General features: G+C 45.0%; 1 protein-coding gene across 4 annotated transcripts in view; it reads left to right on the forward strand.

The window, feature by feature from the left end:
- Nucleotides 1-24,977, forward strand: part of Tenm2 (teneurin transmembrane protein 2) — a 307,755-nt gene that overhangs the window by 188,927 nt on the left and 93,851 nt on the right. The window lies entirely within an intron of this gene.

Below are 24,977 nucleotides of genomic sequence, written 5' to 3' on the forward strand. Positions count from 1 at the left end.
TTCTAACCACCTTCAGACATGTCCCAGAGCTCAAAAAGATAGTAAATGATGCTTTCCAAGTTCTTTAAACACAGCCAGTTTCTAAATGCCAATTTAGACTCAGTTAAGGATCCCCTCCACCTATCTTCCCTTCATTTCATTTAAGTTACCTCTATTTTCAGCCAGGACAACTACAGACAAAAGCGTCCCTGGGATCTCTCTCTTTCATACTAAACACAGCAGGAACGGAGCACGGACCACCTACATATCTCCTGGACCCCAAGTTTTAAGCAGTTTCTGGCCAGATCCTTTCAGGCTGTTTACCCAAATGTGCATGAGACCTTGGAGTTCGAACTATGCTTCACAAAGGCACCATTCTAAGAAAGGAAGGGCTAATCACTATACTAGAAACAGAAAGCTCCATAGACTTTCTGTCTCGGAGAATTTACAGCACTAAGAATTCTGGGCTGCAGATTCCAAGTTTAGCAGTAGCCATACCTGGCCAAGTTTAAAGTGAAATTGGTTAGAGCTTGGCCCAGAAGGTCATCTGTCTAAAGCTCCATTCAAGTGATGGGCTCTGATAAGTGTGAATTGCGTTTCTTTATTTTTAAAATTATGTTTTAACTTCAAAGGGGATTGCCAGACAGCCCTGAGTAGGTGTCTACAAATAATGCCAGGGGGTGGGGAGCCTGAAAGATTATGAAACAATCACCTCACAGCACAGAGGAAATGTTTGTACCTGATTTTATTCCAATAAGTTAACAAGTTGTCAATGACCTTGCATGCTATGGCATCCCAAACACACTCTAATGACATGAAAGTCAAAGCCTGACATCTGCTTTGAGGAGAGCATCCTGACCACAGGGCAGTGAAACTGGTTTCCTGCTCTGGGTGTGTGAGCCCAAGCAGTCCAGATCGTACTGATTATTGCAATTCCCCTGAATAGGGGAAAGCGAGTGAAGATATTGAAGGTGATGCAAGACACCAGCTTTTTCCTATTAAACCAGAGAATGCAGGCAGGTTGACTTGCGTCCCTTAAGCATGCTGCCATCAACTTCTTGCCATACTTCAAATAGGAACTGAATTAACTTTTGATTTCCATATAATGGGGCCCAGAAAGATCTGTGTCCATTCACTTACTGACCTGCTCTCTGGGGGGTCTGATAAAGGAATTGTGATCATACCATCATAATGAAGCCTAGCACAGAAAACAGTGAGCCTAAGATTAAACCATTTGAAATGCATAACACACATCAAATCCACTGCAAACTGTCACCATATCACACATTCGGTTTGGAGAATGTAACATCTTCCGCTCTGCTAACTATTAACACTCTTGAGTGATACTTTACTATTGTCATTTTTTTAGTTCAAAGGTTGGGGTACAATGTAGGGAAATGTGTATAACATTGCCACCATCAGGCCTGGCTCCAGAACCAGTCCGTATCACTTGCCAGTTGGGTGACCTTTGACAAGTTATATATCTTGAATAAGCTTTTGTTCTTCCCGTTCATAGGTTGGGGATAGTAACAGCTATATCCTACCATCAAGAAGATTTCATTTGCTGAGCAGGACTTAGCATAGTGCTTGATATTCTATAAATGGTTATCTTTAAAATTGTTAACACCATGCCATCACATCTTTATCATGGCTTCACAAATGTGTCTTCATGGCATGAACAGTTAAGAGACCAGCAGAGATCGAAAACAGCCATGCATGGATAGAGGTCCAGCATCCCACAAAAAGGGCCTCAGTGCTAAACCTGAGGTGTTAACGTGGGTGTCTGCAGCCTCTTCCTGTTTCACTATTCCAGGAGCTCTGTGAGTCACACAGTTTCCAGTCCTCTAACTAGAAGGTAAATGGGCAGAGATAGAGATGTGGCCCACTAAGAACCCACTGTTGCTTGCAGGAATATGGGTACAAGCATCAACAAGAAACCATCCATGTGTCATGCATGCCAAGTCTGGGGTCCATACCTCCCATGTCTGGGTCCAGCTGTGCATGATAAACATTATTCAGTCATTCAAAAAACATTTATTAAGTGTCTAATGTGTTCCGTACCATACTAGGTGTGACACAGGAGACCTCTTTCTGAATATTTCTAAGGTAGCAGGGATGGAAAGAAATGGTTTGATGAAGAGCGAGTGGTAGTGTGCGCACCTGAGACCTCACCTGTGTTTTTGCCCACATGAGACGTGGCTGTGCTCTAACCCAACATCCCTTTCCTGGCATTTCTGGCAATAATTTTTGGCTTAGTCTTCAACATTGACCCTTGCTCACAGTTTCCCCAGTGATCAGCCAATGTAGGGATGGCCACCTTGAATTTCAAAGACGGGTTTGGATTTCTTCATAGCACAGTGCGATTTAGTAGGAGAAAGTAGCCAGATGTCAATCATGTGTGTGCACAGACGATTCCCTAGTAAGTGTTAATATTTCCTCAATGGAGGAAGCTCAGTTAAGACAAGCGAAGATGGTAAGTCATTAAAATTTGATTTTCCCTCCTATCCCTTTTTATCTCTTAATCCTCCATATATGGCACAACTTGTTCTGTTAAATAACACTCATTAATTAAATCTCATCTTCTCTTAACTATATCTATATTTTATGTAGAATGAAAACGTTCAGATGCTTATAATCTAATTTAGTTGGATTATTTCTTGGACATCTCTAAATAAGAAAACTTTGAGCTTTTAGGGTGGAATTACACTGGAGGGGAAAAGAGGAAGAAACTCGGCTCTTCTCATTTTTCCCTTGGCAAGGGGTGGTTGGGCAAGCCTTTCCTCTGTAAGGGGAACTAGCATAGATTTGAATAATGAAGGCGCTACAGAGTCAAGACTTTTGTTGACTTAGAGAAAGGAAGGGAGAACAGAGCCAGGAGAAAGGATTATAAACTCAAATATCCCTATGAGAAGGAGCAGGGGGAAAGTAAGTGAGCACATTAAACAGGCTGGAAGCACACAAGCGAGGAGTCGGGACAAATAAATGGGAGCTGAACACCCAGTCTGTGGAGGGCAGGCATGAGCCAGCTCCAGCTGCGTGTTGTCATGTAGAAATGCAAGCCTGGTTTTCTCCAAAATGTCCAGTTTTTCAGTATATGCCAAAAGACAGGATTGCTGTGTCTTTTCTCCCAATTTTCCAATGTTGGAAAATAATTTAGTGCTATTCAGGCCATTCAGACAATCCTGGGGGCCCAGTGGAGCACCCCTCTCTGGCCCTGATACCTCCAGGGCAGGAGTAGTGAAATTAGGAAACACCATTTACCTGGATTGAGACTGGGACGGCTTTGGCTGTTTTTGTTTGATGTTCCAGCCCTCCTTGGTGACTGGTTTTAGCTGGTGGGAGTCTCATTCCCATGGTATAATGGTGATAATTTTCACTTACATGGTAAATTTTCTCCAAGGAGCTCAAAAGATTTTGTGTTACCTTAGTGGCCCTCACAGCAAGACTGTGAAATAGGCATGTAGCAGCTGCCTCAAAACACACAGTAGGCAGTGACAGAAAGCATTTCACACAAGACCAGCAAGGTTGACTCACCGGTTCAAATCTGTGGTCTTCACAATTGGCAAATACGGTATTCAAGAGCACGGGCAAGGCTTCTCCTGACTGCCCCCTCTGCCACCTTCTTTGGCTTCGTATCTTTCTTCCACCTGCTCCAATAGACAGTGAGCCCCAAGTTCCAGCAATAAACATGGGAAAGCCAATCTAGTGACTGATTCCTGATTGGCAAATACGGTATTCAAGAGCACGGGCAGGGCTTCTCCTGACTGCCCCCTCTGCCACCTTCTTTGGCTTCGTATCTTTCTCCCACCTGCTCCAATAGACAGTGAACCCCAAGTTCCAGCAATAAACATGGGAAAGCCAATCTAGTGACTGATTCCTGTCGTGAGTGTGAGTGTGTACACGTCTGTGTGTGCATGCATGTGTGTGTGCCCACCTGACCTCTCAGCAGACCCAGCATGGTACATCTGCACCCATTGCAACATGTCTCTGCACTTGTCATTGGTCTAATGCCATTCTCTCAAATGCTACTTTTGCAAATGTTCAAGACTTAGAACTTCTACATAGGGTTCTGGATACCTGTGCCCTGCTAACAGTGCCTAGGAATTTGTGCTGCTTGGGTCCCCTGTGTCCCTTTCTCTTCCTCAGACTCGTAGAATTACACCTGTAAAGCCTTTCCCTTACCGAGCTGGCATGCACACCTTCTCTCCAGCTGGATTAACAGAAGTGATTGTGAAAAATAGGGATAAGGGCCCAAGAGATGCAGTAGAGTCCAGGACTAGAATTCTCTCTGAGTTGCCTTGGATAGAGCACCCAGGAAATCAGACTGCCACATGGACTGGAATGCTTCCATGGTCATTATTTCCCGCTTCCTGGCTGTGTTCAAGGCCTCCATGCAGCCTGCCTGCCCTGCCCTCTCCCCTCTCCTTCCTGAGCCTGTGTGTTCTCTGTCCTGCTGTACTCAGGGGAATTCCTTGGGCTTTGCAGGCATGACTCAGGAGAAGACTCCAGTTCAGCAGTGTAAACCTGTTGATATTTGTCCCAGGACAGCATAGCACAAGTATCCTGAATTTTCTAGATTGCTTGCTCTTCCTTCTAAATTGTCTCGGATCAAGCCACTGATTCCTGGGAAGCGTTGGTTCCCAGCATGATGCTCTACTGTAATCATTCACGTCCTCTGCATGCAGCCATGTCATCAGCATCCTTCAGAGGCAGGTGCAGAACCAGGGAAACACCTGGCCATTTTGAATGCATGTGTTGGGGAGATGCCTAGACTTTCTAGAGCCAGAAAGGCTGACATATTCACCTGCTCCCCATCTGATCCAGCAAATCAGAACACTTCTGCAGAGTCAGAGGGTGAAAATATTCAAGATCCACAGGGAATACTATTAGGGAGCCCCGCCCCTTCCCCTTGATCTAGTTGGAACCAGGAGCTGATTGAGCTCCCAGAATCAAGCATATTTTAGGTTTTCCCAGTAAGTAAAATCAATTTCGAATTTCAACAGGTATGTAGATGGAAAAAAAGCCATTTCTTTCCATCTCTGAGTGTATGGTGAAATGACTTTTCTGCTGCCTGGAAAAGATCAACTTGTACTTTCCAGTTGGGTGTTCAGAACTGAAGCCGCTCAGGCCCTCAAAGTAAGCTGGGGGTTCGCTGTACCCTCCTTCCTCAAGCCTCTCAAGGTTCCAGTAGGTCCACCATAATTTCTACTTCAGACTCTGCCACAGCCTCAAGAAATTTGAAAAGGTCAGGGAAACCACACACATCCTCAGTAGAGCCAAATCTTCTAAAGCTAATTTTCAGACAGATCGAGAGAGAAAGAGAAAGCTAGTTCAAGTCCACCAGTCTTCATGTAAACTTGACTCCTGAAGCAAAGACTGGCACTTGGAGAGCCCCAAACAACAGACAAACAACAGAGGCATCATTGGGGAGTTCAGCTGTGGGCTTCCCACCATCGGCCTCTAAAGCCTCAGGTAAAGCAAGGGTGAAATTCCACATGAGCTATGCGCCTGACTGGACCAGTGGGGTCCTTTCCGTTGCCTCTGTCTAACTGGTCTCTGTACTCATTGAGTAACCTTAACTCTACATTGAAATTTTGCTTCTATCACCAAGGAGATTAGCTTATGCTAAGTAATACAGCTTTAAAATATTTTCTGAGCAGTAAAAACAAACGACTGCAGTGTTATGAAGTCGTATCTTTTAGGAGACATTAAAATGTTACTGATACTCATCACAGCAAGGCAGAAAGCCACAAGTCAAGACTTTGAGGGGAAGGAAGCAGAGGCCCTGCAGACACCAGGAGGTTGATGCATAAGGAAGGTAGTTAAAGCCAAGCCAGGGTAGCTTCACAAGCTAAAATTGCACACTGCTGGAGTGTTGCCTTTGAACTTGTCTTTCCTCACAGTCTGTGGCTTTGCCCTTTTCTATCAATACCTTGAAAAGACCTCCCAAGAAAAGTAGTCCCTGGCAGAGCCAGTTCCTTTGGTTTAGTTAACCCTGGCACCAAGCAGTATAATGCATGTTCTTTTAATTAATTAATTAATTAATTAATTAATAATCCCTTGCCTTAGAGCCTGGAACACAGCAAGTATCCAGCAATTGCTGGCCAGCCTGAAATTTCCTGAGAATGTGCCCTTCTCCTGTGCCTAGCAGCCAAGTCATTTAAGACAGAAAGAAAAGAAAAAAAAAACACATTATATATAGGAGAATAGCTGAGGTGGGATAGGGAGAAGTCACTGAGTTAGCTTTAAAAATGTTGTTTCTCAGCTGCCAAATTGCCCACTTGTTCAAAATAAAGGGCCGGCTTCAAAAATGGGCTAGCAAAAGGACTCCCTAGGTCAACCAGGAGTCCATTTCTCCTGGGGCATTCAGGCTTGAACAAGGGAGTTTTCTGTCTGTGGTCTAGAGTATACATTGACAATGAGGGTAATGTCACTTCAAGCAGAATGAACAATGGTTCAGAAGGGGGTAGAAACAACTTACTCTCATATGTTAAACATGCAAGCAATATATAAGCAGTTATACAGAGTATCTATCAATCAATAGCATAAAGCCTTCATGATAAGGAGAGGAATTAGGAGGAAGAGACTTGAAGTGATTCTGGGGAAAGAGATAACAGAAAAAGAAGTTGAAAGCTATGAATCTGGTAGAAGAGCTGATAGACTGATTTGCTTCTAGAACTATAGCAGAAGTGGCTTTGGTATCTTTAGGGAAAAGACACTACGCTTAGAAAATGTTCTGCCAGTTCCTGTTTCTGTCTTTATCACCTCTTTGCCTTGCAGCTTAGTTTTTATACCAAAGCAGTTTGGAGTGAAATAACCAGACAGGCCAAATAGTTGATTTCTGTCCCTGGGTTTAATCTACTGACTCACTGAATTCCCATTTTACCAGCTAACAGTCACTGAGTGCTTAGCACCAAATTTGCCAGATAGCGCGAAGTGCTTCTGGTGCCTTCCTCTGTCCAACCGCCACGTGAATATTGTGAGACGGAAACAGTTCACACTCTCATTCTCTAAAGAAGAAAGCTGGCTCAGAGAAGTTACATAATATGTGGGCAGCTGAGGTGTCCATGAGGGGGCACTGAGCTCCCAGGCAGGCTGACCACCTATGATCAATGCATATTTTGATCACTTGCTTTGTCCCCAGGTAGGCACTGCAGCAAGAGGGCTTCTTTGGAGTCCAGCAATGTGATCAGGTATATGGGTACCAGGAAGCCACCCTCACCTGTTGATAAAGTCATCCCTTGCCAAGAGTACGCCTTCAGTGATGGAGAACAACCCCCTTGGTGAACCCCCAGGCCAGAGTTCACCAAGTAACCTCAGATTCCAGGACTGACCCATGGCCATGCCACTCTGGCAGAATTGGCCAACTCACCTAAATTTAAGTTGATTTTTCTATCAGAGTTCAGATTTCCACCAACTTTTCATTAAATTAATTATTCAAAACAATTCAGAGTTAGCATTCTCACAGCAACTGTAACTCTGCCATGACTAGATTAAGGCGTAAATTGAACAGCATGTTTTGCAATAAAGTTAATTTTATATTCACCAGAGAACTGAGTTATAGTTGCTGTGGGAACCATCATTTCGAATCTCTTGACTTTGGTGCATTTAAATTCTCAGCCACAGCACTGCGCACAGTAGCACATTTTGCATGGACATTTAATTTGCTTCACATAGTGGCCTGGCTACCCTAAACTTTGAAATCCTGTCAGAAACTAACATTGCAGCTTTCTGACTTTCCCAGCCTCCTTCCTTATCCTGGTACCTACGACACTGTACAGAGAAACAGCCAAGAAACCAAAATGATCTCCCATTTTATCTTGAAATTGCCTGCTTGGGGGAGGTGACTTTCTTTAGAAGCACGGGAGTCTTGGGCAATGTCAGCTAAAGCAGGCAATACCGTTGCATTATGTGCAGCCAGGATTCTCATCCAAGGGTATTTTTGGATCTGTGCTGTATTATTCAGTACACACAGGGTGACCTCTGAAAGCTCCAAGTTGTTGTATGTGCCATTAATCATGCAGGTATGCACTGCCATAGATCAGAACTTATTGGCGCTCCAGGAAAGCTAAGCAACATTTCCCAGAGCCACATAAAACCCAAGCATCTCTAAATCAAGACACATTGCAGAACCTCCCTAAAAGGTATGTTCAGCAGAACTAGAATAGAACACAGGCTTGGTCCTGGCGGTAAGGAGTTGGAAGCAGGGGCCAAGGGAAAGACGGATACCTGTTGGGGTGTGGGGGATGTGGATAGCAGAAGAAGAAACTCCGAGATGGTTAGAGATGCAGGACTTCTGTCTACAGGGATTATCGATTTTTGTAGCTTTATTGGAAAAATCAGTCATGCTTTCTGCCTCCTGGGAATTGCTCTGCCACAATTTGGGAGTATATATGTGTGGCAGCTCTGCAGGTTAGCAGCTGAGTAGCGACTCCCATTCACCCGTTCAATTATCCATTTAGCCAGAATGTGACTTAGCAGAAACAGACTGCTGTTTTGCATATTGAAAATGTATTTGAAAAGAGGGAATTTTGTTTCCCAGTAAACGAGAGGATTTCAAAGAGGATGCTTGCCTTTCTAAGGGTGTACTCATTCTGCAGAGCTGAAGAATAGCACCTAACAATAGCCGAGGCCAGATTGTTGGAATTCTGACGACCATTCTGTCCTCTCTTGGGAAACAAAAGCCTCCCTTCTCCTCATATAGTGGCACCCATAAGCATCCTCCCTACTCAGAACTATGGCAGAACTTGTACACAAACACCTTGCAGTGAACAGTGGCCTCCTCCCCCCACCCCCACCCCAATCCTTGAACTGATGCTAAATGCTAAGAAAAATACTCAGTCTTAGTCACAATACACAAATAGTTCAGAGCTGACCTCAGCTTGCCTGGTTCCCCAGGACAGAAAGAATAAGTGGTAGATGACTCTGGAAGGATGACTAAGGGTAGATGTGGGAGACACTCTGCCACCCAGAGAAGGAAAAGGGGGGCAAAGAAAAGGAGAGATGGGAATGTTTTCACTGCTTCTCTACAAGATCAAGCATACAGTAAAACCTACCCTACCTTATGAAGTCTTTTGACAGGGAGTTTTCTATCACCAAGTCGTCTCTGGATTTGGAAAGGTTGTTTTTAAGGAAGGCTTGATGGACTAATGAATAGATGTAAGTGGGTAGATGAACAGATAGATACATAATAAATAATAGAGGGGGAGAGAGTGTTCTTAATATTCTGTTTATTATTTTTATTTTATGTGTATGACTGTATGGCCCGCATGTGTGTACGTGTACTCATATCATGAAATGCCTGTTGGAGATCAGAAGAGGTATCAGATCCCCTGGAACTGGAGTTACAGATAGTTGTTAGCCACCATGTGGGTGCTGGGAATTGAACCCAGGTCCTCTATGAGAGCTCGTTAACTGCTAAGTCGACTCTCCAGCCCCAAGAGAACTTTTTTAAGTGTATTTGAATGCCACAGTTCAGAGAGGTCAAGCTAGTATGTAGGGATAGGCAGAACAGAAGGAATTAAAAGAGTAAGAACAACAGCACATATTTTGCCTGGAGTTGCTCCGAGGAGACCCTTGCTGCCAAGAAGAAGAAGTAGCTGGATGAATAAGCATAGCCTTCTGGACAGAGGTCACTGAATTAAGAGCCCTTCCACCTTGGCTATCCACTTTGCCCCTGCCACACAGAGCCCCTGGGACCCTGTAGTTCTGCCCTCTCCTCCAGTCCTTCCTGTGTATGTTCTTATGCAGCAAGATCCTTCCGTACCGCTCTCACCCTTCATCACCAAGGATTTTCTTTAACTTGGGAAAGAAAGCAGGTAGAATCACAGCAGAGGCCCAGCTCCTCCCCCACATCTCTGCATAGGTTCCAGGCCCAGAATGCTTACATACTCTGGGGTGAGTTTGTGTCTCCAAAAATCTTTCTTTCCAGAGAGATAGGTGGTAAAACTTAAATATATCTCTAAGTATTCATGCCAAGTCACCACTGACACAGAAGAGAAACAGGGTCCCTCTAGAGGGCTCTTAGTCTCATTCATAAAAGAACTAAGAATGGACTCAAACAGAAGTTTTAAAACAATTTTGCTAGAACTTAAGGGAAAATCCTCAGGACAGGCAAGCTGTAAATCTCAGCAGCTGCCTTGAGGAGAAGAGTGGAAGAGAGAAGGAAAACAATCATGAAGCCCTGCTGGCTTAGCACCAACATGGAGGTCAGATACATGGTGGGCTAGCATGAAGGGAGCTTCAGAGAGACAATAAAGAAATCCAAGATGTTGGAGCAGCCCAAAGTGTTAGGTAAAGCATGTTTAGAAAAGAGATATGAAGAAGAGGAGAGATTATATTTTTCTGAAGAATTCAGAGAAGCAGACAAAACTTAAAGAGAGCTATGTCTATAACTCAGTCCAAACACTGTAGGAGGGGGTGGGGATTCCAGGCAGGAAAAGCTCACCATCTCATTAATGCCTTAAGATGTCCCCCATCTCTTTAGCATACTTAAGGTGAACCTACCTTCCTAGAGGTGATCATGAGACTAGATAGTCTGACAAAACTGGAAAGCTGGGTCTTCATCCATACCAGAGAGTCTCTTCTCCTGATGAGCCTTCTTTCAGAGGGCTGTTTGCTACTGTAACACTACCTGGCTTACCCACATAGCACCATAGCCTCCCACTAGCCGGTCTTCTAAATTTTGCCCAGTCTGTTAACCACCTAGCACAAAGGACCACCTACACATGCTCAGCCTCTCCATCACCCCCCAACACGCACGCACACACACACACACACACGCACACGCACACGCACATGCACACACACTCACTGGTTTCTTTTCATTCAAAATAAAGCCAGTATCCTTAGAATAAACTGTGAGGCCCTACCCCTTGCTCACTCTGCTCTGGCCAAGTGGCCACCTTCCTATCTGTTTGATACCCAAGCACTCTTGTGTCTCAGCCATGTTCCTTCTGATTGTCTCTGCCTGGACTACTGTCCCCTAAATATTTGTGTGACTGGTTCTCTCCTGTCCTTGACATTCTTCATTCGTGTGTCGCCCTGTCCACAGGACTTCCCTGACCCACTGATATAAAAAAGGAATCTCCATCATCCATTTTATTATCCCCTATTCTTCCCTATAGCAATGAACCCCTGACATACTAGATTGATTATTTTCATTTATTTATTGTAGATCTCTTCTCAGAAGAGGAAATTAAGGCTTTGCCTCTTTCATTTACCATTCACTGTATGCCCTGTGTCTAGAAAGCATTGGTACATAATAGATACTCAAGAAATATTTGTTGAATGCACAAAAGAATGAGCTCATGAATCTGCTACAGAATCAACATACTGTCACCGTGACTCAGTAAACATGCAAATGGGCTGGTATTTCTCCCTCCAGAATCCTTTCTTCCTTTGATTCCCACATGCTAGTCTCATCCAGGGCTACAGACAGAGCAAGACACAAAAGCTCACAATCGACTAGGGGACCACCACACCACCATGCAACCACTTCCCCTGCAGGATCTTCCTGGCACATGGTCTGCTTCTCTGCTGCAGAAACTCCATCTGTGTGTGTTCACAATGTGAGTTCACCTCTCTCCTCATTCCCCCACACTACAGGAATTCACATCTAACCCCCAAATGGCAATTTATTAATCCACAATGAAGAAGCCTCACAGGTCCAGTGTATTCTCTCGAAAGGGAAATCTATATGAGTAATGAAGTTTAAAACCATAAGGTTGAGGGGCTAGAGAGATGGCTCAGCGGTTAAGAACACTGGTTGTTCTTGCAGAAGACCTGGGTTCAAATCCCAGCACCCACAGGGCATCTAACAATTGTCCATAACTCCAGTTCCAGGGGTCCAACGACCTCTTCTGTCCTCCACGGGCATTGCATGACACAGGTGCACTTACCTATTTGCAGGCAATACATACATACACACAAAATAAAAATAATAAATAAAACATTTTTTAAAAAAAACATAAAGTTGCTTAGAAAGCAAGAAATCAAAGCAAAACACAGTCATCCTTCCCTTTCCACAGAGACCTGGCTCCAGGACTCCAACAGGCACCAAGCTCCACAAATGTCCAAGTTCATTGCAAAATGACATTGTATTTGCCTATAACCTGTGCCATCCAACTATATATTTTAAATCATCTCTAAGTTATTTGCCATACCTAATGTACATAAATGCCCTGATAATAGTTGTGTATTGTATTATTTAAGGACTAATTACAAGAAAAATGTCTGCATATGTTCAGTGTAGATGCTACATTTCTCAAAATATTTTCAATCCAAGGTTGGCTGAATCTGAGAATGCAGAACCCACAGACGCAGCTGACTGAATGACATTCTGAGGCCACGCTCTCTCATAGAATCCTGCCAGGCTGGAGAGCAACAAAGTGTGCTTGCTCTGAGTTGAGCAGGTCTAGGTTCAAATCCCCCCTCGGTCACTTGTGATGCTAATGACCCTGGTCAAGTTAATTATCTTCACTGGTTTCAGTGATTTCAGCCACAAATGATGGTAATAACATGTCCTTGCGGGGCTGGAGAGATGGCTCAGTGGTTAAGAGCACTGACCACTCTTGCAGGGGACCTGGGTTCGATTCCCAGCACCCACATGGTGGCTACAAACTGTCCTTAATTCCAGTTCCAGGGGAATCTGAAGCCCTCTTCTGACCTTCACAGCATTGCATGACATGGGTGCACTCACATACATGCAGGCAATACACTTGTACACATAAAATAAAAATAATAAAAAAAAAATATGTCCTTGCAATGGCTTGGTGAAATATAGGCTATGGATTACTGAGCACTTGGTCAGCACTCCTAAGTGGCAGGCACTGTTGCTTCCCTCCCCTAAGTGTAGCAGAGCATACTTCTGGATGAACCCCAGCAAGGCCACCCCATCCTGTTGACATACTTTGCTGAGTATGAGTGAGATTTCTTAGCCCTGTGATCCTTAAGAGTTGAGTCTTATACACCTGTTCTGTTTAAGGAGAATTGTTCTGGTAACTTGTCACATCCATTATGGGCATCTCTTACTCAGGGAATTCTCCAGAAGATACTTCATTTTTCTCATTTCTCCTTAAGTCTTTGGAGGCACTTTCTTGGGGTCTTGGCTATCTAATTATACTGATCCTTTTGTGTCCTTTTTTCTTTTTCTTTTTTAGAAACAATATCTCACTTCATAATCTAGCCTGACCTCAGGCTTGAGATCCTTCTGCCTCAGCCTTTGGAGTACTGAGATTACATTTGTGTGTCACCCTACCCAGCTCTGCTATGATTTTATTTTTTAAATGTTTTAGTTATTATTTTTATTTTATGCGTATGCATGTATTGCCTGTATGTATGTAAGTACACCCATGTCATACAATGCCCACAGAGGTCAGAAGAGGGCATCAGATCCCCTAGTACTAGAGTTAGGACGGTTGTTAGCTGCCATGTAGGTGCTAGGAACTGAACCCAGGTCCTCTTGCAAGAGCAGCCAGCATTCTTAACTCTGAGCCCCCTCTGCTTTGATTTTAAATAGTAGAACATGGCCCCTTCTCATCATCAATTCATGTGCTAATGAAAGACTTCTCTGAACCACACAGACTGCTGTCCCCTTTTGAGGACGCTTCTAATGATAACAACAATAATAGCAGCATCTTCAGAGGGTGCTTACCGTAAGCCATATTCTTTCGTCAAACCTTCACAACTCTAAGATATCAGTACTTTGATTGCTTTGGTTTTATAGATGAAGAAACTGTGAAATGAAAAGGCTTTTGAGTTTTGATCAAGGTCATACAGCCAAGGGTATAATTGAGATTCAGAGAGCTTGAATACAGACCCTAAGTACAGCTGAGCCCTCCTACCCCTGGGTTCCACATCTGTAAATGCAGCCTGACTGGGAATTGGGAAGAAAAATGCACCTACACTGAACATGGACAGATTTTTTTTTCCTTGTCACGATCCCCTAATACCATGTAACAACCATTATACAGCATTGACATTGACATTGTATTCGGTATAAGCCATGTAGAGGTGATTTAAAGTATTCAAAAGGATTGTGTAGGTTATCTGCAAATATTGCACCATTTTATATAAGGACCTTGAGCAGTTGAGGATTTTGGCATCTGAGAAGGGTCCTAGAACCAAACCTTGGTAGGTACTAAGGGATGAAAGACTGTACCACCCCAGGCTGACCTGATGCTTTAGCCCCAGCAGACGAGAGGGCCGCATACTACATGCTGAGGCAAGTGACTTAGTGTAAAACTTGGCCCTCTCTCTTGCTCTTGGGGACTTGTATCTCTGCACTCACCTGCTCCCACAGTGACCAGTGCAAAGAGCCCAGTCTTCACTTCCTCCCCAGTCCTCCCTCTTCAGCCACTGCCCTCCCCCTCCTCAGTCCTCACTTTCTGACTTCAGAGTTGACCAGTTATTCAGGTTGCCTGGAACTTGGGGTTCTCCTGCAATACAACACTTCAGTGCCCAAACCTGGCCATTCCTGGGCATACTAGGATGGCTGATCCCTCTAGTGGAGATCGGGGTCTGTGATGCCTTTCTAGAGCCTGCTGTCAAACTCCTAGCTCTGTCCCTATGTGCCTCTGCTACATTGGCCAAGTTACTTCTCTGTGGCTCCACTTCCTTGTATGTAGAATGGGAACAATAAAAGTACCTACACCATAGGCTTATTGCGGCCACTGAATGGCCTCATGTGAGAAAGGTACCCAGAAGTGTCTTTGTATTTGCTGTCATTGTCATTGTACAGAAAGCTTCTAAATTCAAGAATTCCAGCCCTGGGGCAGATTCTTTGCCTAGCCCTTTTAACATCCATAAGAAGCAACATTTTCATGATTTCCTAACATTTCTTAAAATTGTGCTGGGAACAACAACAAAAATGGCAATTGATTTGTTGGCCTGAATTTACACTAGTTAAAAGAGAACCGTCAGCCCTACAGAAGTAACAAGTCCGTGCCCACAGGCCGCCTAGGTGTTATTTGTATTTTATGACCCTCCTGTGGCTATCAGGATGCTCAGTGGGTGTAGAAATTGGATGGTTAAAAATAACAAATAAGAAATCAAAGTCACGCCTGTCCCTATTTCCATACCAGTAGGTACCACATTCATTATTTGCTGGACAGCCATGGGAATAAGCAACACAAGGTACAACAACTTGATTATCCTCCAAGAACCAAATTAAACCATTGGACTCTCTTCTTACTGTCAGCCCTGCCTTTGTGTGACTCTTGTCACCCTCTTAATCTACCAACGTGTCTTCTCTCTTACCTCTCTGGGTGCTCCAGTCTGTCTCTTTCAGTCGGGGGCTATCTACTTCTCACAGGTTTTGAGGCTGAGCTCCACACTGGCACACAGACACAGCCCCTGTCACAGCCTGGGTTTGGACCCTGTGCAGCAAGCAGCTGCTGCTTCTGCCGAGAAAGGATCATCCTTCCAGCACTTGGGGTGTGGTCTGTAGGAAGCTTTTCCTTTTACCTGGCTGCTGAATCAAGGGCACAGTTAAACAGCAAAGAAACACAGCCCAGGGTTTTCTTATGAATTCGTCTAACAAATTATCGTTAATGCTAACCACTGGGGTGAGCATTGGGAATTCAGCCATAGACAGCAGAGTCAAAGTCTTTCACTCTGAGGAGGAGGGGGTGTTTAGAGGATCCCAGGTAGAAGGCCAGTAAGCCCCTGGTTCTTAGCCTTCACTCTGTAGAGGAGTCTGGAGGTTGTAGAAGGGAAAATAGAAAGGGCTGGAAGTGTAGCTCAGTGGGGCAGCATTTGCTTAACACGAACAAGGCCCCAAGGACAATTCACAGTACCAGAGGAAGGCAGAAAAGTGGGGAGATGGCTCAGAACACAAAATTCATGCTATACAAGGATGAGGGCTGGAGTTCAGACCCACAGCACTCACATAGATGCACAGGGCACAGCAGCCCACCTGCAGTCTCGGGGCTTTGGAAACAGGGGATACCCTCAGAGCAAACTAGCTAGACTAGCAGCTCCTGGAGCTAGACTAGCAAGCTCCAAGTTTAAAGAGACACTGCCTCAATATATAAAGAGTGACTGGAGGATACCTCGGGACTGGAGAGATGGCTCAGGGGTTAAGAGCACTGGTTGCTCTTGCAGGAGACCCACGTTCACTTCCCAGCACCCACATAGTGGCTAACAACAATCATAACTCTAGTTCCAGGGGATTTGACCCCCTCTTCTGACCTCTGTGGGCACTGCACAACACAGGTGCACCTACCTACATGCAGGCAATGCACTCATACACATAAGGTAAAAATAATAAATAAAAAAAGAGTGAATAGAGGATACCTCATGTCAATCTCTGGCCTCTAGAGGCATGCACATACATACATGTGTGCATGCATCAGCACATGAATGTAAGCCCTCAGGAAGGCATACATGTACATGCATATACACATGCATGTACATCACATACATGCAAGACAGAGAGAGAGAGAGAGAGAGAGAGACTGATGCCTGGATCTTTCTCTTCAGAGAGGTACAGCCTCTCCTGAGGATTTTGCAAGGCTCCTCACTGAGTCATCTGGAGGGATGGCCTAGGTATGTCTGGCCAAGCTGAGACTCATTGCTTTCAACAAAGGCTGAGATAGAATTATGGTGAGTGTAAGCAAGGAAGAAAGAATACTATGAAAATGTGCAGGGGTGAGGGGCGGATCCCGTGCAGGATGTCAGGAAAGCCATCCTTGAGGGATAGGCTTGCTGAGCCAAGGATGAGTGGCATTCAATGGGTGTGGTTTGTGGAGAGGGAGCTTTAGAAACCCCAAAGATGGGCCCATCTTCCAGAGCCTCGCAGGGCAGTGCGAGTGAGGCTCAGAGAGAGGTAGAATGAGAAGAGAGGAGGGAAGTTGCAGGGCAGACAATGTGGGTCCTTTGAGGCCCTGGTTGGGGCTTCGGACTTAATCCCAAAGCAGTGCTCACACAGCAGGCACTGAAGTCCATGGAGAGCTTGTTGAAAGGCAGGTGGCCAGCCAGCCCAGAGATTCAGACTCAGTATTGAGGGCCGGGATCCAAGAACTGCCTTTCCTCATTGATGTGGATGCTGCCAGAGCTGGGACTCTAGCTCCTCTGTGATTAGTTCTGCTTAATCTAGAGCAGTAGAGAAACTCCCGGAGGATCATCAGCAGGGGCTTGGCACAAATTGGTGTGTGCTTTAGGAACATGGAGATGCTGCAACCAAGCACAGTAACTAGCTCCCAGCATCCTCCTTTGATTAGGTGAAGTGGAATCAGGACAGGTGATGTTCCAGCGAGGGATACGCAGGCTTGCATTGGGCCCCAGGGTGGCCAAGAGATACTGGCTCCATTTGAATTCACTCAGTAACTGACACAGGGTTCCTGCCCAAGAAGAGCGTCTCCTGGTTACTATTGCCTACCTTCTCATTGTGCTCCTCCCCTGACCTTCACCTTGAAAGGCATTACAATGTGTTAAGAGCCTGAAACATCAAAACAGTAAAAAGAGGTGTCTCCCTTTCCCTTTTCCCTCCAAATAGAAAAGAATTCTGTTTACTTTTTTTCAAGTTTATCACTTTTTTTCTGTGGCCATAGCTGAGCCTGCTTCCTCCTGCCTTTTCCCACACAGACAGAAATGATGCTGATGGTGAGCATCCAGGTGCATCCAGACACGTGCAGCAGACAGCTGGATTCAAATTCCTATCACTCTGCAGAGGCTCTGCAGTTTCTGTGGCTGCTGGGGTGCAGGGAAACAATTTCTGCCTTCTGAGCAAAAGCCAGTTCCTCCTCCACAGTAGACCATGTCAAGGATGCTGGCTTTCCCTGTGCAGCATGCAGCACAGTACCTGCTCACACCTATGCAGACCGTCAAAGACACACAGATGCTCTTGAAACAAAGAGAAACAGCTGCCTCTCCATTTTCTATATCTGCTAGCAAAGTAGGAACAGCTGTTCCATTGTTGGTTCACGGTAGCACGTCCATGCCACCGTGTACCTAGAAACGGAATCCCCACACAGCTCCCACCTGATGCATGGGTGAGCAAGGACAGCCCCACTGTATTCCAGGGACTAGCTAGAATGCTGCTCTGGCAGCCAGTCTTCTAAAATTAGTTGTGGTTTCCCCCAGAATGTCTCAAAGCATCTGACTAATTTTCTGAGTGTCACCACTGCTATTTAGCATAAATGGCTTTTGAGCCTCTGGTGATCCCAGGTCCCCAGCACCTCTGCCATCCACTCTGGAATGGGATGGCAGACTCTCATTAAGTGTCTCCAGTATGTATGCTCCCTAAGTCCAGAGACATGCAATGCCAAGAAACTAACAATATTTAAACAGTTGCAGAGGAGAAGGGATGATGTCCCCAATTAAATTGACATTAAAAGTGAAATTCTTGGGACTGGGGAGATGGCTCTGTCAGTAAAGCTCTTGCCACACAAGCAAGAAGACTTAGGTTCAGATCCCATGCACTCACATAAAAAACCCAGGCATAGCAGCATATATCTGTAACCCTAGCACTAGGAGAAAGAGGCAGACAGGAGGATACCAGGGACCACTGGCCAGACAGTCTTGGCAAAATGGCAAGTTCCAGGTTCACTGAGAAACCCTGTCTCAAAACATAAAGTGGGGGGCAATTGAGAAAGACACCCTGACATCAACATCTGGCCTCTACGTGGGCACATGCACTCACATACACATGTGCATATGCTACACACACACAAATTAAAATATTTAAGTTAAGGGACTGGAGAGATGGCTTAGCAATTAAGAGCACTGGCTACTCTTGTAGAGGACTGGAGTTTGGTTCCTAGCACCCACATAGAGTGCCTAACAACTGTCCCAACTCCAGTTCCACCTTCTGACCTCCACAGGCATTGTATGACATGAGTGCACTCACATACATGCAGGCGATACACTCATACATATAAAAATAATAAGATATTTTTTAATTTTTTAATTAAAAAAGAAATTCTTCTGAAGAGAAAGGGCCGCCATTTACTCCACTTTGACATCTCCGACCTTCAAAGCTGCTATTCCCTTCTGTGGAGTTTCTCCCTCAGCCCGGCCTCAAGTGGTGCTACTGGGTTTTTCAGCTGCTGGCTGCAGGAACAAGGACTTCCTACTATGTGACCAAAGCACACTTTGGGAACACTAGAGAAAACTTGAACTGGTATGAGCTCTTGGGTTGTCCTGATCAGGGAGTGAGGCAAAGAAAAGCGGCTTCTGCTTCAGGCTATACCTAAAGAGGCTTTCAGTAATTAGAGTATCCATAGTGACAACTCTATCAACACTATCAGTAGTATGTGCTTTAATCTATCAAGCACTTACAATGCACCAAGCTCTGCTAAAATCTTCGTGGTGTTTATTTCATTTACAACTTGTATCTATTCAAAGTAAGTATCATCATCTGCAGTAAGTTATTCCATTAACAAACATTTCTTGTCTGTTACATGCCAACCATCCTTCTAGACCTTGAAAGTATCTCAGTGGACAAAAGAAACCAAAATGTTACCCTTCCTAGAGATTGTGTTCCATTGGGAGAAATGATATAGATGATTAATTGGGGAAAACATAGAGTTTTATAAAGAGAGATCACATGGGCAGCTAGAGGCAGACCTGGTCTCAATTCCAGAATTTTCTGCCTACAAATGAAGTTGATGCCACTCTTCCCGCCCCCCACCCCACCCCCAACTGAGGAAGACCTTTTCTTAGGTTGTGATGGCTCTCCTGGCAGTCACTTGAACCATGCAGGGAGGTGTCATTTCTGTGGCTTCCCTTGTCATCTGTCTGCATTTCCATGTAGCCTGTGTTATGTTCTGTCTTCCTGCCCTGCTGTGTAGGGCACCGTCTTGGGTGTGCTTGCTGCTGAATGTTAAAATCCCATTTGTCCCTCCTTGCTTCCCATAGAGTATTAGCCACTTATTTCTACCTGTAAATTGCCACACGTGGCAGAACGTGTCTTGATGCTGTTTTTGAAAAGCCTTTTACGGTAATTATAGCTGTCTTCAAGCCCATTTATGCTCCCTTTTTTCTGGGCTCTAGACATTGTTTTGCTCATGCCTAATTTTTGTTAAGCCAAAAAGCCTGCCTAGCTGATAACTGTCTCAACAAGCCCTTTCTTCATTTCCTTTTTCCCCAGTGAATGGTATTTATATATAGGAAGGTCTCAGAAACTATACACTTCCATTGACCATGCTGACCTCACTCAAACATTCTTCCTTCATTCGTTCCCTCCAGCTACTCACTGACTACTGAAATCTAAGAGAAGTTAGATACGATCCATTACCTGATGGGTGAACAGCACAGCAGAGGTATCCAGGACAGGTATTCAGATGAGCACTGAACAATGCTAGGACTGTCATTCAAACTAGAGTTATTGACAAAGTCCACAACTCTTATGGCACACTTGCAGTAGGTGAAAAGGGCTGTTCCACAACCTAGCCAGCATCGATTATGTTGTGATGATGTGCTAGGTGGGATAATACAGAGGAAAAGATGGAACTTCTAGGGGAGTGTCTTCTACATGAAGGGTGGGTTCGTTAGGAAGGTGAAGAAAGGAGAAAGGAGACACCCTCTGACTTACATGTGACCATGTGTGGAAGGAACAGATGGGGATGCTGAGATGTGAGTTGGAGTCCAGGGCTGGAGCTGGGAGGCCTGGAGTTGAGTGAGTATATGAGGGTCTCAGCGCCAGGTTAAGAACTTCAGCCTTTTCCCAGGGATCAGTGCTAAGCTACTGAAGTGTTTTTGGCAAGGTCTAGAATGGAAAGAAATGTAGGCAGGGAGACCAGTGAGGAGTCTGCAGGAGTCAAAGGCTAACAGTGTCAGCAAAGGTGGCAGTGGATAGCAGATTCTGAGATACTTAGGAGAAAGGAGAGGTAGGGACAGTGTGTTAATCCATTTTGCATTACTACAATGAAATACATGAGGCAGGCTCACTTTATAAAGAAAAGAGGTTTGAGGCTAGAGAGATGGGTCAGCAATTAAAAACATTTGCTCTTCTTCCAGAGGACCCGCATTCCATTCCCAGCACCCACATGGAGACTAACAGCCTTATGTAACTCCAGTTCCAGGGGATCCAACACCCTCTTCTGGCCTCTGTGACCACTGCATGCATGTGATGCACTTACATAAATACAGGCATAAAATTAAAATAATAAATAAATTTTATTAAAACAATAAAATTAAAATAATAAAATAAATAAACTAGAAAAATCAAAGAGGCTTCCTAAGTCCACAGTTTTGGATGCTAAAAGCCCAAATGCTACTGCAGAGAGTCTGTGCAGAGTCCCCTGTGGCTGTGTCACTCTGGTGGATAGTAATAGCTGGAGTTCAAGAATGGAAGCGATCATGTCTACATCTCAAAGCAGGAAACCACAGAGAAGCTGGGGTCACAGCTGTCCCTTCTAAAAGTGTTGCCCAATGACCTAGGGACCTCCCACTAGGCCTGATCTCTTAAAGGTACCACACATCTCCCACTACCACCCAGAGGACCAGGCTTCCAACAGTGAACTCTTGGGGCATACCCAACTGCAGCATTTCCTCTTAACTCTAAAGTTAAGAATTAAGCAGGTATGGTTGAGATTCGATACAAGCAGGTATGGTTGAGATTCGATACAAGCGATGAGAGAAGTTCTGGGAGGAGAGAGTAATCAAGGGTGGCTCCAAGGTTTCAGTCTCAGGAGTGGATGCATGCAAGTGCTGTCTATTGATGAAGGCATCAGTTTGGAGAGAGCAAAAGAAAGAGGCTAAATCCTACTGACTTTGAGATGCTCAGGAGTGAACAGATGGGGATGCTGAGATGTGAGTTGGAGTCCAGGGCTGGGGCTGAGAGGACTGGAGTTGAAAAATCAAGCATTACCAGAGTGTAGCGATGTAGTTTTGGTTTGTGTAGAGGTTATTGCATGTTTTATCTACTGTGGATAGGTTGTGAGATGACAAAACTACTATGTCACTAGTGCTCTAGAAAGTTCTTCCTAGGAAGAAGACTTCCTATATTGGAGAGAGGGGGCACTTCCACCTTCTCGTGGCTCTTTGGAGAGTTGCAGGACCAGGGTGAGATGATTCACTTTCATTCAAGCCCTTTCATTCAAGCCCTTACCATTTGTCTGAGACCAGGCCAGACAACCAACAACTAACAACCATGTCTCCAATCTCGTGATGTGTAATGCCCAGAGCAGGATTTTCAACCTCAGTACTTTTGACATTTGAGCCTGTATTGTTCTTAGGGCGTGGACATGGGGCTTTTCTGTGCCTTGTTGGATATTAAACAGCACCCCTATCTTCTACCTATAGGGTATCAGGTGTCATTCTCCCCAAATGTGACAATCAAAAATGTCTCCAAAAAAATAAATCTCCCTAGAGACTGCCAAATACCACCCCCCCCCCAAAGAAAGGGAAGGAAATATTTTTAAAAACACCTTTCAGAACCACTGGTCCAGGGCCTTGACAGAACCTGAAGTCCCCCCAGGCAGCCATCAGCTCTCTCTAGCTGCAGAAACAGAGATGCCTTCCAGAACTCTCAATCAGTAATCCCAGAGGCAGGCACTCAAGGAAGTCAGACAGCCAGCCTGAAACTCCATCTAGCAGATTTCTTGGATGCCCCAGTGTAAGCCCATAAGCCAAATCCAAGTTCAGTCATAGCACCCTCTCCAGAGAAAAGCCGCCACCTGATACCCATTTACCCTCCAGACTAATTACTTCCTAGGTTTTGTTTTTCCTTAAGCAGAAGCTGGCTTTGCACTTTACAAACACAAAGAATCACCTCCTCAGAAGGCCACCGGCAGAATGAACTTGTGCTAGGGCTAGCTTGGGGTTGCCTAGCAACGCCACGCACCTACCAAGGCTGCTTTCTTCCTCTTCAAGCTAAAAGCAAAGTCCTGTCCATTAATTCCCAGCTGCCCTGAAACTTCTCAGAGGTTCGCCAGCTTCCCACTGTTCCTGTTTTCATCTTCCTCATACGATGTGGAGAAAGTCCGCTACTGTGCTCTGTTTATCTCACTTGGATTGGTCAGAACTAAAAAAAATTTTTTTAAATAAGCAAGAAAGAGAAAGGGTGGGGAGGCCTCGTTCCACAGAGGAACATACATATTTTGAGCGCATATCTCTGACTGGCATGCTGGGACTCTTGGCAAATTTAAATTTTATGTGGTGGACGTGGGTCTCCTACACAATGAGGCTTCCGTTGAGACTCCGAGCATGATTTCAGTCAGACATGAGACCTCAAAGTAGCTAAACAGCGAAGCTCATATACCAGAACGGTGCTGAGCAAATGTTCGTAGGTCCGTCATTTAGTGCATTCTCTCTGATCTGTTCCCCTAAACTCTCCTGGTGGAAACTGCAATGCAGGAGGTGGTGGCAGACCGGAGACCATCTCTTTTCCCTGAGAACTCGTCCAGTGTCCCTCGGGCTTTTCCTCCTGAGTTCCATTTTGCTCCCACAGAAATGTTTGTGGCGCGTCTCTGGAAGTGAGGAAGGCTTCCCTTGGAGTACTCTCAGGATGTGAGCAGGGGGACATCAGTGGTTCCCCAGGCAGGGCCACAATCACCTCATTGGTAAGGAAAGGTGTGGAATCGTGAGCTGGACTTTGCAAGGTTAGGCATGGAGACCAAGGTGTGTGTGCGGACTGCTGACTTAGCAGAAGCCTGGACTCCCTACACCAGGCTTCTTGTTTCCCCTCTTCAGACAGCTCAGCTGCCTCCCACAGACTGCCCCAGAGAATCTGTTGCTTACCCTCTTTCCTAGATCCTAATCCCCACAGCATTCCAGAGAGGATGGGAGGGAGCAAGCAGAAAGTAAGGTGTTCCTTAAAGCAGACAAACTTAATGGTGGAAACTCAGACCTTTTTCCTTAGGAGGAAGCCTTTAAAATCTGACCACTGACATGTACACAGACTAAGTTTATCAGCACCCTCATGAGGGATGCTTGAGAGAAGAGAGGCAGATGCTAGGGCTTTGGAATGCCCAGGGGAGAAGTTAGGAAGATGTACACTTTTGATTGACAGGAGAATTTCAGATCAGTTACTTCTATCATTATAAAGCTCTTTGATCTTCCACCATGGCCCTATCCGGACCACATTTGTATGGTTAAAAACAGATACAGAAATGGAAGTGGTCACGGAGGAAAAGAGAGGATTCAAGATGCTCAGGTAGCTACTTATGGGGACAATTAAATTAATGGTCATTGGAGTACATTTAAATGAAGCAAGAAAACATACCTACATTGCACAACTCTATAAATTTCCCAGAAGTCACTGCATTGTACACTTAAAGCAGGTAAATTTTATGGTATGTAGATTATGCCTCAATAAAACTGCTAAAAGAAAGAAAAATGAGTTCTTGCCAGCAAGTGGGTTTTATGAATGTGGCCACATGCCACCGATCCTGTGTGTCCCTAGGTCCCACAAAGGGCCAGGGAGGTGTGGCTGGCTGGCAAGACTCCCCATTCTCCCCCATCTCACTCTCTTTTTTCCTCACTCAATTCCCTTTGTCCAAGCTCAGGGCAGGGGAGTTTGCTCCGCAATTGCTCTGGGTGCTGGAGCTATTAGAAAATTAGGTAGACTGCTGGTTTCATGCACAAAGAAAGGGGTGGTCAGAAAGAAAGAAAAGAAAGGCATAAAATGAGAATCGCCTACATTCTGCTGCCCTTCCCCCGTGCACACACATATACACTTCTCTCCCAGTTCCCCAATTCACGGCACCCAGCACTTACCCCTTCCCTAGCCTTCAAATCCTGCTCTAGTTTTAAATCTACCCTAAATAGGTAGAAGGATAAGCAGCCAACATTTTTAAGTGTCCCTTAAAGCTATTACAAGGATAAGAAAATAGCCTAGCAGAGCCATCCAACTCTTGGTCACAAGAAGCTCATGAAAATCATATGTAAATCTATCTTCAAAAGTCTGAAAAATGGAGGGTATTTTGCCTCCGTCCCAGCCTCGTAAGGATTTTTGTCTTGTATGCAGAAGGCATAAAAAAGAAAAAAAGAGGGAAGGACAGAAAGAAAGGAAGGGAGGGAGGGAGGAAGGAAGGAAGGAAGGAAGGAAGGAA

This window comes from Nannospalax galili, unplaced genomic scaffold, assembly GCF_000622305.1.
Source record: "Nannospalax galili isolate Female #2095 unplaced genomic scaffold, S.galili_v1.0 scaffold1154, whole genome shotgun sequence".
Taxonomy (NCBI): Eukaryota; Metazoa; Chordata; class Mammalia; order Rodentia; family Spalacidae; genus Nannospalax; species Nannospalax galili.